The sequence below is a fragment of the Doryrhamphus excisus genome, linkage group LG11 (assembly GCF_037039965.1).
Source record: "Doryrhamphus excisus strain RoL-2023G ecotype Guam linkage group LG11, RoL_Dexc_Guam_v1.1, whole genome shotgun sequence".
NCBI classification, from domain to species: domain Eukaryota; kingdom Metazoa; phylum Chordata; class Actinopteri; order Syngnathiformes; family Syngnathidae; genus Doryrhamphus; species Doryrhamphus excisus.
In genome coordinates, this window is record NC_136367.1 from 1,563,681 (window position 1) to 1,574,571 (window position 10,891).

Consider the following 10,891-nt stretch of genomic DNA (forward strand, 5'->3'; position numbering starts at 1 on the left):
CAGTAGAACATAGGTACGTTTCAGGAAAACATCAGTTCCTGACTAAAAAAAAACAACACATTTTTGTGTGAAAAGATACATTTGAAGAATATTTTTTCTTTCATCAGAAAAAAAATTGTTTCTGCCTTTTTCTGTTTTTTAGTAATCAGCATTAGAACATAGGTAGGTTTAAGGAAAATATCAGTTCCCAACTAAAAACATTTTTTTTGTGTGGGAAAAGCTACATTTCAATCATAATTTTCTCTCATTAAAAAAAAGTTACTTTCTGGCTTTCTCTGTTCTTTAGTAATCAGCAGTAGAACATATGTACGTTTCAGGAAAATATCAGTTCCCAACTAAAAACAATTTTTTTGTGTGGGGAAAGCTACTTTCCCAGCATAATTTTCTTTCATCCGAAAAAAAAGTTAGTTTCTGCCTTTGTCCATTCTTTAGTGATTAGCAGTAGAACATAGGTACGTTTCAGGAAAACATCAGTTCCTGACTAAAAAAAAACAAAACACATTTTTGTGTGAAAAGATACATTTGAAGAATATTTTTTCTTTCATCAGAAAAAAAAATTTCTGCCTTTTTCTGTTCTTCAGTAATCAGCATTAGAACATAACTACGTTTCATGAAAATATCAGTTCCTGACTAAAAAAAACCAACATTTTTTTGTAAAAAGATACATTTCAAGAATATTTTTTTTTTATCAGAAATAAGTTGTTTCTGTTTTTTTCCATTCTTTAGTAATCAGCAGTAGAACATAAGTATGTTTAAGGAAAATATCAGTCCCTGACTAAAAAAAAAATAAAAAAATATTGACACAAATATGTTTTGCTTTTATGACAGCTCAAATAAATTGTGTGCATTTGTGTGGACGCGTTAAAATAGCCCTACAGTGCGTTAGCTTCTGAACACTCCTTTGTACTTTCTCACTTCCTGTTTCCTGTCATGTGTGATTTGTCCGGGTGGAGTCAATTTTAAACTGTTATACAAGCTTTACACTGACTACTTTACATCGGACCAAAGTGTTAGTCCATGAAAAAAATATACAAAAATATTTGGTGTATTTTTTTCATTTTTGTGAAGTACCATGTACTATAAATATTGTATATTTTGGTACGGTCCATAGAAACCAATCTAGCTGTGCTAACTAGGACACTCAGTAGTAACTTTATGAGACCATCATTATTCATCTTGACCCAGAAAAAAAGCTTAATTTGATGTTTTGGCCATCAAATGCTTCTGAAGCAATGATAGCTGACAAAGCACTTCTTGGGGCTTCTTTAGTTTTTCCAATGAATTTGCATGTTATGGAACGGCTAACGACTTGAAGTAGTTAGCAACATAATGAGCCTCTGAAGCAGATCCACTTGGGATGTACTTGCTTTGGAAAGTATCGTGATGACCAGGTAGTAATTTCATAAAAAAAAAAAACAAAGATCATTTAACTAATTAATGTGTGCATTTCCTGTCTGGAAAAGAAACAGAAACAAAGGATAAAGAATAAACACGGAAATAAAGGAATGAATACACATACAATAAATAATAACTAAATACATGAAACAATGTATGAATGCAGTCATAAATCATATGCTTGTGCGCTTTCTTAAACTGATATCATAACCGATACTCTTGGTATTATTATTGATATTTGGATATTGATATTTTGGATCCATCCACTCATAAGGAGTACTGTAGGTAGGTATAGATATGAACACTAATATGAAAGACAATACTATGCTATACTAATATGCTGGGTAACTACTGTGTGTATATATATAAATATAAAATTATATATAATTTTATATAATATATTTTTTATATAATTATTATATATAATATATAATATAAGTATACAACATTTTTATTTTTAACTGACTTTAAAATACTTTTTATTCCCATAATATTTTGAATTTATTCCCACAATATAATAACTTTTTGTCAATACAATTTTCCCAAAATTACAAACTTTATTTTGTTTTGTTTAAAGGAGTCCTATTATGCTATACTAATGTATGCTGGGTAACTACTGCGTGTATATATAATTTTATATAATATTATATATTTTTTATATAATTATTATATATAATATATATATTATATAAGTATATAAGTATAGTGCTTTTTTATTTTTAACTGTCTTTAAAATACTTTTTATTCCCAGAATATTTTGAATTTATTCCCGCAATATAATAACTTTTTCCCAATACAATTTTCCCAAAATTACAAACTTTATTTGGTTTTGTTTAAAGGGGTGTTATTATGCTAATTTTTTAAACCCTTTGTATTGAGTTGTGGTTTCTCCGATAGAGCCGCTACACACAATAACCCGCTCAGAAAACATTTTAGATTTTCCAGAATCTGCTCCTATTCCGGTTGTATTTATTTATATATAAGATTTATATATTTTAAAAAAATATATATATAATATATTTATATATAAGATTATATATAAGAATTTTTCCAAAACAGTTTCTTTTAATTCATTCCAACCATCAGTGGTCCCACACCCAAAGTGCTTCCTAACTATGAACCATATAAGGAAGTCCGTCTCTCTGTGACATCACAAAGGGGCAGTTTTACCACGCCCTCTGAAACCGAGCCTTTTGAGCCATCCTGAACTTCTTTCGGAGCTCACTTGGGATCATTTGACATGAGAATACAACATTCTAAGTACCCCTGTTTGAGACCTTGCCAGCCTCGGACAAACAATAACGTGTGAAATGTTTCACCTTGAGCTGCACGTCAGAAAAGAAGACGAGTACACACTGTGGTTGATGTCCGAACGGGATTTTAGCACCTTGTGGTTTAGCGTGCATACGCTTGCTGTGCTGCAGTCTGTGTTTGCACTCCGACTACATGCCTTCACTGTTTGCCTTACCGAGTATACGCGTCATTTTCTAGTTTGTAGTCGTTTTAGATCCATGCTGTTGTAGCCATGCATGTCGTAACAAGCACGTTCAGGATAATGATGTATTTTGGTCCTTTATAAGCATTACAAGAACAAACGTGGCTCGCAGGACACTAGTTTGAGGCCCCCCGCCTTGATATGAAAGTTTAATGTTAGTTTGATATGGATGCTGTATGGTATCATGTACCCAGAAAAAATTATTACGTTTGATTCATGTTCATGTTAAAGGTTAAATAACTGTTAATAGTTATCCTCCCTATCCGTGTGGAAGTGGTAAGTTTTTGGCTATTTAAGTTGAAAGGAAATAACTTGAAGGCTACAGTTTAGGTTAGGGGTCTCAAACACGCGGCCCGCGGGGCCAAATGTGGCCCGCAGGACACTACTTTGAGGCCCCCGCCTTGATATGAAAGTTTAATGTTAGTTTGATATGGATGCTGTATGGTATCATGTACCCAGAAAAAATTATTACGTTTGATTCATGTTCATGTTAAAGGTTAAATAACTGTTAATAGTTATCCTCCCTATCCGTGTGGAAGTGGTAAGTTTTTGGCTATTTAAGTTGAAAGGAAATAATTTGGAGGCTACCGTTTAGGTCGCTAGCGCTCTAGTTAGCATGTGTCTCAAGACCCTGCAGTTGCGCAATATGTTGTAAATAAAAAAAAAGTATAAATGTGACTATAGTCGTGTTTTGTCATGTCTACAGGGCTCTAATAATGCTTTGTTCATTTTAATATGAAATAATAATTTGTCTACCCACCAACTATATGTGGTTTATTAAGTTTTTATTATTTGCCGTTTTATTATTATTATTATTATATTTATTTATTACTGATTGATTTTCTTTATTCTTGATTTGTTTATTTATTTTTCAAATTATTTTGTGCAGAAAAATAAAAATTAAGATATTTGAGAACAGTGGAATGTTTTATCAGCACTGAAAAAGTTTGTATATTTTTCTGTTTTTAATAATATTTTTTTTTTTTTTTTTTTTTTTTTAAACCTGACCCAGACCTTAGCTCCAGTGTGGTCCCCAGGTAAATTGAGTTTGAGACCCCTGATATAAACAGATGTTCAGTCATTGCGGTCCAACACTGATCCTGATTGGTCCAAACAATCCATAGTCCGCATTGAAAAGTAGAACAGTTACATTCGTCGTCTCAGGATTTGATTCTGAATTCCTTAGCAAAAAAAAAAAAAAAAAAAAAAAAAAAAAAGTTGACATTGACACATCCGATCCGCGACGGGAACAGTGCACAGACTGAGGAATCAGACGCTGGTTATATGGAGTGAGTGGACTCTGGTTTTCAACCAGGAACACACAATCCCATGAAATTAGGAGAGAGTGACTTAAAGTAGAAGTAAGTGGGGGGATAGCGTGGATGGAACACTCAAGGGAGAACAAACAGTGGACTCTCCACAGTAATGAGCATCATTCATGTGCTCCACCCCCCCCCCACACCCCCCTCCGTCCCTCTCCGTCGTTCAAACCTGATTACTTCACAGCGGGGTCACAGATGCAACCACGCATCCTGATCATGATTTGCATGCCGAGTGATGACATATAGCGAAATATTCCCAGTCAGGACACCGCATAGATCTTTTTAATGAGAAACCAATGGTTTGTAGCCCTCGGGGAAAAAGACGCTAGTAATGGTAGAACTCGAAGAATACACAAACTAAATATATATGTTCCCTCATAGAAAATGTTCAAATTCAGGCTGAACTGAAAAAAACAAAAAGTGGAAGCAAAAGTGGAAAGTAACGATAATGATGCTTTGGAGGATTCGGGTCTCAAAGCTGAACTATTAACGATATCAGCTGGTGTCAGCGCGTTCTACCTCTTATCTTTTCTCTTGTTATTCTCCAGCACCGCTCAAGTAATTAACGCTATCGCGAGGTCGTTCAGGAAGCAGGAAAATGAGCAAGGCGAGTGTGTTCGGTTTACGCCCAACGCAGAAACCGAGCTATTTTGCCTTGAATTGATATGAAACAGTTTTAGCGTTTTAATATCTATATAAAACAACGTAATCTGAAACACTTCTATGCTAGGACTATGTTATGTTAGCCATAGCATTTCAGTATGTGGAATCAAACTATGGGATGGATTGAGTAAGGAAAATACGATACGAAATACGATACAAGCAGTTGATGTTTGCTAAATACAAGGATGAAGAGTCTTGAACCAGTCATGATGTGTAATAATAATGATGTGAAATAAAATAAAATAAAATAAAATAAAATAAAATAAAATAAAATAAAATAAAATAAAATAAAATAAAATAAAATAAAATAAAATAAAATAAAATAAAATAAAATAAAATAAAAAACCTTAAATTATATTAGGAAAGCAGGAAGTGATCAAATGTAACAGTTGATGTTTGCTAAATACAAGGATAAAGAGTTTTGAACCAGTCATGATGTGTAATAATAATGATGTGAAATAAAATAAAATAAAATAAAATAAAATAAAATAAAATAAAATAAAATAAAATAAAATAAAATAAAATAAAATAAAATAAAATAAAAATAAAATAAAATAAAAACAAAAAACCTTAAATTATATTAGGAAAAAAGGAAGTGATCAAATGTAACAGTTGATGTTTGCTAAATACAAGGATAAAGAGTTTTGAACCAGTCATGATGTGTAATAATAATGATGTGAAATAAAATAAAATAAAATAAAATAAAATAAAATAAAATAAAATAAAATAAAATAAAATAAAATAAAATAAAATAAAATAAAATAAAATAAAATAAAATAAAATAAAATAAAATAAAAACAAAAAACCTTAAATTATATTAGGAAAGCAGGAAGTGATCAAATGTAACAGTTGATGTTTGCTAAATACAAGGATGAAGAGTCTTGAACCAGTCATGATGTGTAATAATAATGATGTGAACTAAACTAAACTAAACTAAACTAAACTAAACTAAACTAAACTAAACTAAACTAAACTAAACTAAACTAAACTAAACTAAACTAAACTAAACTAAACTAAACTAAACTAAACTAAACTAAACTAAACTAAAATTAAATAAAATTTAAAAAAACTTAAATTATATTAGGAAAGCAGGAAGTGAACAAATGTAACAGTTGATGTTTGCTGCTGCTGTTGATGTCAGCTGGGATAGGCTCCAGCACCCCCGCGACCCTCGTGAGGATAAGCGGTAGAAAATGAATGAATGAATGTACCTAAGTAGGCTGCAGTGGTTAGTACGCAGGCCACACAGCAAGGAGACCTGAGTTCGATCCCCGCCATCTCTGTGTGGAGTTTGCATGTTCTCCCCGTGCATGCGTGGGTTTTCTCCGGGTACTCCGGTTTCCTCCCACATTCCAAAAACATGCTAGGTTAATTAGCCACTCCAAATTGTCCATAGGTATGAATGTGAGTGTGAATGGTTGTTTGTCTATATGTGCCCTGTGATTGGCTGGCCACCAGTCCAGGGTGTACCCCGCCTCTCTTGCCTGAAGACAGCTGGGATAGGCTCCAGCACCCAGGATAAGTCGTTGAAAATGAATGAATGAATAATGATACGCGTAAGTACCCCCCCTCACTCAAAAGAAATGTACTTTTTTTTCTTCCCGTCTCTACCTCCTCACCTTGGAGCTTCCCAAGGCGCTTCCTTTGAGGGCATGATATCAAATGCATCAAAAGGATCGTCGTAGCTGCCTGTGTTTTTGTTTCTATACGTACCATATGTACAATACTGCCTCGTGTACGTTCATACTGGTTCATACTGGCTCATACTGGCTCATACTGGCCTTCACATACGTAGTACAAAGCTTGTTATTCAGAGCGCACATTCCCCCGGAGGAGGTGATCCTGCAGCTAATCCACCCTCCTCGCCACTTTTCTGGGGTCAGAGCGCTGATATTCCAATGTTGACCGAGTATGCTAATGGTGTGCAGCATATGCTGTGCCTGCTGTGGTAGGATCCTCCGTTATTGTGCCTCTTGGCTGTTTTCAATGTTCCCCACTGCCAACCTTCTCATGCTCACGTTGTCCTGATGCCTTCCTGTCCTTTGCTCCAATGTTGTTGCCCCCCCCCCACCATTTTTCTTATGTTTGCTTTTGCTGCGGAACGGTTGGATTATTTATCATCAGGTGGTCATGTGCAATCACGTGCAAAAGCAAAATCAAATATAACATGAAACAAAAATCGGATGCACTGCTGACTAAAAATGGCGTCCAGCTTCAGGATGTGAACAAATTTGCTTCCTATATAAATTGAGTTTTAGTTTAAGTCCAAACTTACACTTGAATTAACTCCTAAGTCACATAGTCGTCAAGTCGACAATATTCCGTGTGGCTTGGAAAATATGTCAAAAATCATCAAAAATGTCCACCGCGCGGCCCTGACTCTGGACTGGTGGCCAGCCAATCACAGGGCACATATAGACAAACAACCATTCACACTCACATTCATACCTATGGACAATTCGGCAATAGTTTGGGATGTTATGTTCGTTTAAAAAAGGTTACTTTCATGCTAAATTTTGCTAAAACTAAAATTTTTTGTGTTGTTTATGTTGTGGTTTGGGCGGCACGGTGGTCGAGTGGTTAGCGCGCAGACCTCACAGCTAGGAGACCAGGGTTCAATTCCACATTTGGGCATCTCTGTGTGGGTTTTCTCCGGGTACTCCGGTTTCCTCCCACATTCCAAAAACATGCTAGGTTAATTAGCCACTCCAAATTGTCCATAGGTATGAATGTGAGTGTGAATGGTTGTTTGTCTATATGTGCCCTGTGATTGGCTGGCCACCAGTCCAGGGTGTACCCCGCCTTTCGCCTGAAGACAACTGGGATAGGCTCCAGCACCCCCGCGACCCTCGTGAGGAAAAGCGGTAGAAAATGAATGAATGTTGTGGTTTAGTTTTGACATTTTAGCTAAATATATATGGATAAACGTGGGCCGAACGGTGGTTGAGTGGTTAACATGTAAGCCACACAGTCAGGAGATCGGGAAGACCTGGGTTTGATTCTCATCTTCTCTCATCTTATAAAAGATGGGAGACTAATCTTTTTTTGGTATATACAAGTTTAGGGGCTGCATGGCGGATGAGTGGTTAGACCTCACAGCTAGGAGACCAGGGTTCAATTCCACCCTCGGACATCTCTGTGTGGAGTTTGCATGTTCTCCCCGTGCATGCGTGGGTTTTCTCCGGGTACTCCGGTTTATTCCCACATTCCAAAAACTTTGAGACCCAAATTTTATTTTAGGAAAGCAGGAAGTGAACAAATGTAACAGTTACTGATTGTAAAAGTACTAACTGGAGGGGTAGGATTTAATAAGCTTTGCTTCTTCCTACTCCTTTTGGACATGTGGAACTGGGAACTGATTATGGGATGGATTCAATTGTAATCTGATGCATGTTCAAATGAAATAAAACCATTACCATTACCATTACCATTACCATTACCATTACCATTACCATTACCTTTACCATTACCATTACCATTACCATTACCATTACCATTACCTTTACCTTTACCATTACCATTACCATTACCATTACCTTTACCATTACCATTACCATTACCATTACCATTACCATTACCATTACCATTACCATTACCTTTACCATTACCATTACCATTACCATTACCATTACCTTTACCATTACCATTACCATTACCATTACCATTACCATTACCATTACCTTTACCTTTACCATTACCATTACCATTACCATTACCATTACCATTACCATTACCTTTACCATTACCATTACCTTTACCTTTACCTTTACCATTACCATTACCATTACCATTACCTTTACCATTACCATTACCATTACCTTTACCTTTACCTTTACCATTACCATTACCATTACCATTACCATTACCATTACCTTTACCATTACCATTACCATTACCATTACCATTACCTTTACCTTTACCTTTACCATTACCATTACCATTACCATTACCATTACCTTTACCATTACCATTACCATTACCATTACCATTACCATTACCTTTACCATTACCATTACCATTACCATTACCATTACCATTACCATTACCATTACCTTTACCATTACCATTACCATTACCATTACCATTACCTTTACCTTTACCATTACCATTACCATTACCATTACCATTACCATTACCATTACCATTACCTTTACCATTACCATTACCATTACCATTACCTTTACCTTTACCATTACCATTACCATTACCATTACCTTTACCATTACCATTACCATTACCATTACCATTACCATTACCATTACCATTACCTTTACCATTACCATTACCATTACCATTACCATTACCATTACCATCTGTGGAGTGAGATAACAGCGGACTTGACCAACATTCATCCGACAGTGGAAATGGCGGACTTGGGCGTTCTTATTTCAGACATTCGATGCTACTGTGTAAATAAATGTTCAGTGCAAATGAAATTTGAGGTTTCTTCCCAGGGACGGAATCCAAGAGGGAATGGTGGGGGGGGGGGTGCATCATTAGATCAGTTCATTAGCCTCTCACTGTGCTCTTGTCACAGACAAATAATTAGAGCGGAGCTCAGAGGCATCCAGTGCACCTTCAGCATAAATAGAACTTGTGTGTGAGTGTGTATCACTACCATGGCATTGTACTACACAACACCCGGGGTATTTATTTCCCAGGCTATATATATATATATATATATATACTGACTGTGTACTGGATATTTTAGCAGACAGGCTTCAATGTTACATACATTATTTTGACTTCTTACATAGTGGATGCGATATGCTATAGTTATGTGTAACTATAACGAATGCATTGTCCATCGTGTAAGCACCGCAAGTCCAAATGTTTGGAGAAATGCTGCTCATGTTCGACAAGTCTTAGCCCAGTCCTTCAATGGGTACTGTGGGTGACATTTTGGAATAAGGCACTGTCTTGAGCATTGCGGCGAAATGAAGCCATAAACCACTTCCACACGAACTGGGAGGAGAAACTTTTTTTCCCACTACGCCATGTTGGACATGCCATAGAATGTAATGTCTCATCAATTTACGAGGGTGATGGGGGTGCTGGAGCCTATCCCAGCTGTCTTTGGGCGGTACACTCTGGACTGGTGGCCAGCTGGGATAGGCTCCAGCATCTCTGCGACCTTTGTGAGGATAAGCGGTAGAAAATGAATGAATGAGTAAAACTATAGCATATTGTTATAAATATGAATATTTACATATGTATTGTCTCTTACTGCATATGCTCATATGGATTAAAAAAAAAACACCCCCCCCCCCCGGAATGCAGTGTCACAAAGAGAACAGCAGATCAGCATTACAAGCCCTATAATAAGACTTTCAGGAACCTGATAGCGCTGGAGATGTCTGATAGCGATGTTATGTTGCCGTATCCTGGAAGGCTGATAGGGATGGAAATGAACAGGGAAGCCACTTTGCACGTCACCTTCATGAAGGTCAATGGCACCAACTCCAACAGGAAAAAAAATTTAAATAGACTCTTAAATCTGCTTTGTATTTTATCTCTCCATTTCGGTGACATCCGGTGTCCTCTAGATAACTTTACACTGCTAAATTGTAGTAGTCAGTGTTGCAGGTAAAACAACCCAGACTTCCTTATATGGGCATGCCCAGGCCCATGCTGTGTGCCGATAGAGTGTGCATGCAGCAAAAGTAGGGGGAGTAACCAATCACAGTGATTGATGGCATGAAATTTGTGATGGCTCAAAATGCTAGGTTTCAACAGGTGTGGTAAAACTATTCCTTTGTGATGTCACAGAGGGCGGAATTCCTTATATGGGCGTATCTGTTAGCAGATAAGGTCTCTGCCTTTCCCCAAGCGCTACTCCTCTGTTTAATTGCTAGCAAAGCCACATTTGTTTACAATTCCTAAAGACGCCACCATCAGGCACAAGTGGTTGGATTCCCGACCAGCAAAAAAAATGCATTTTAATTTGTCAAGTAAGAATTTATTAGTGTCCTAACTGTGTTTATTTTGTGTAAAACATGCGAGTTATTGCAAGTTA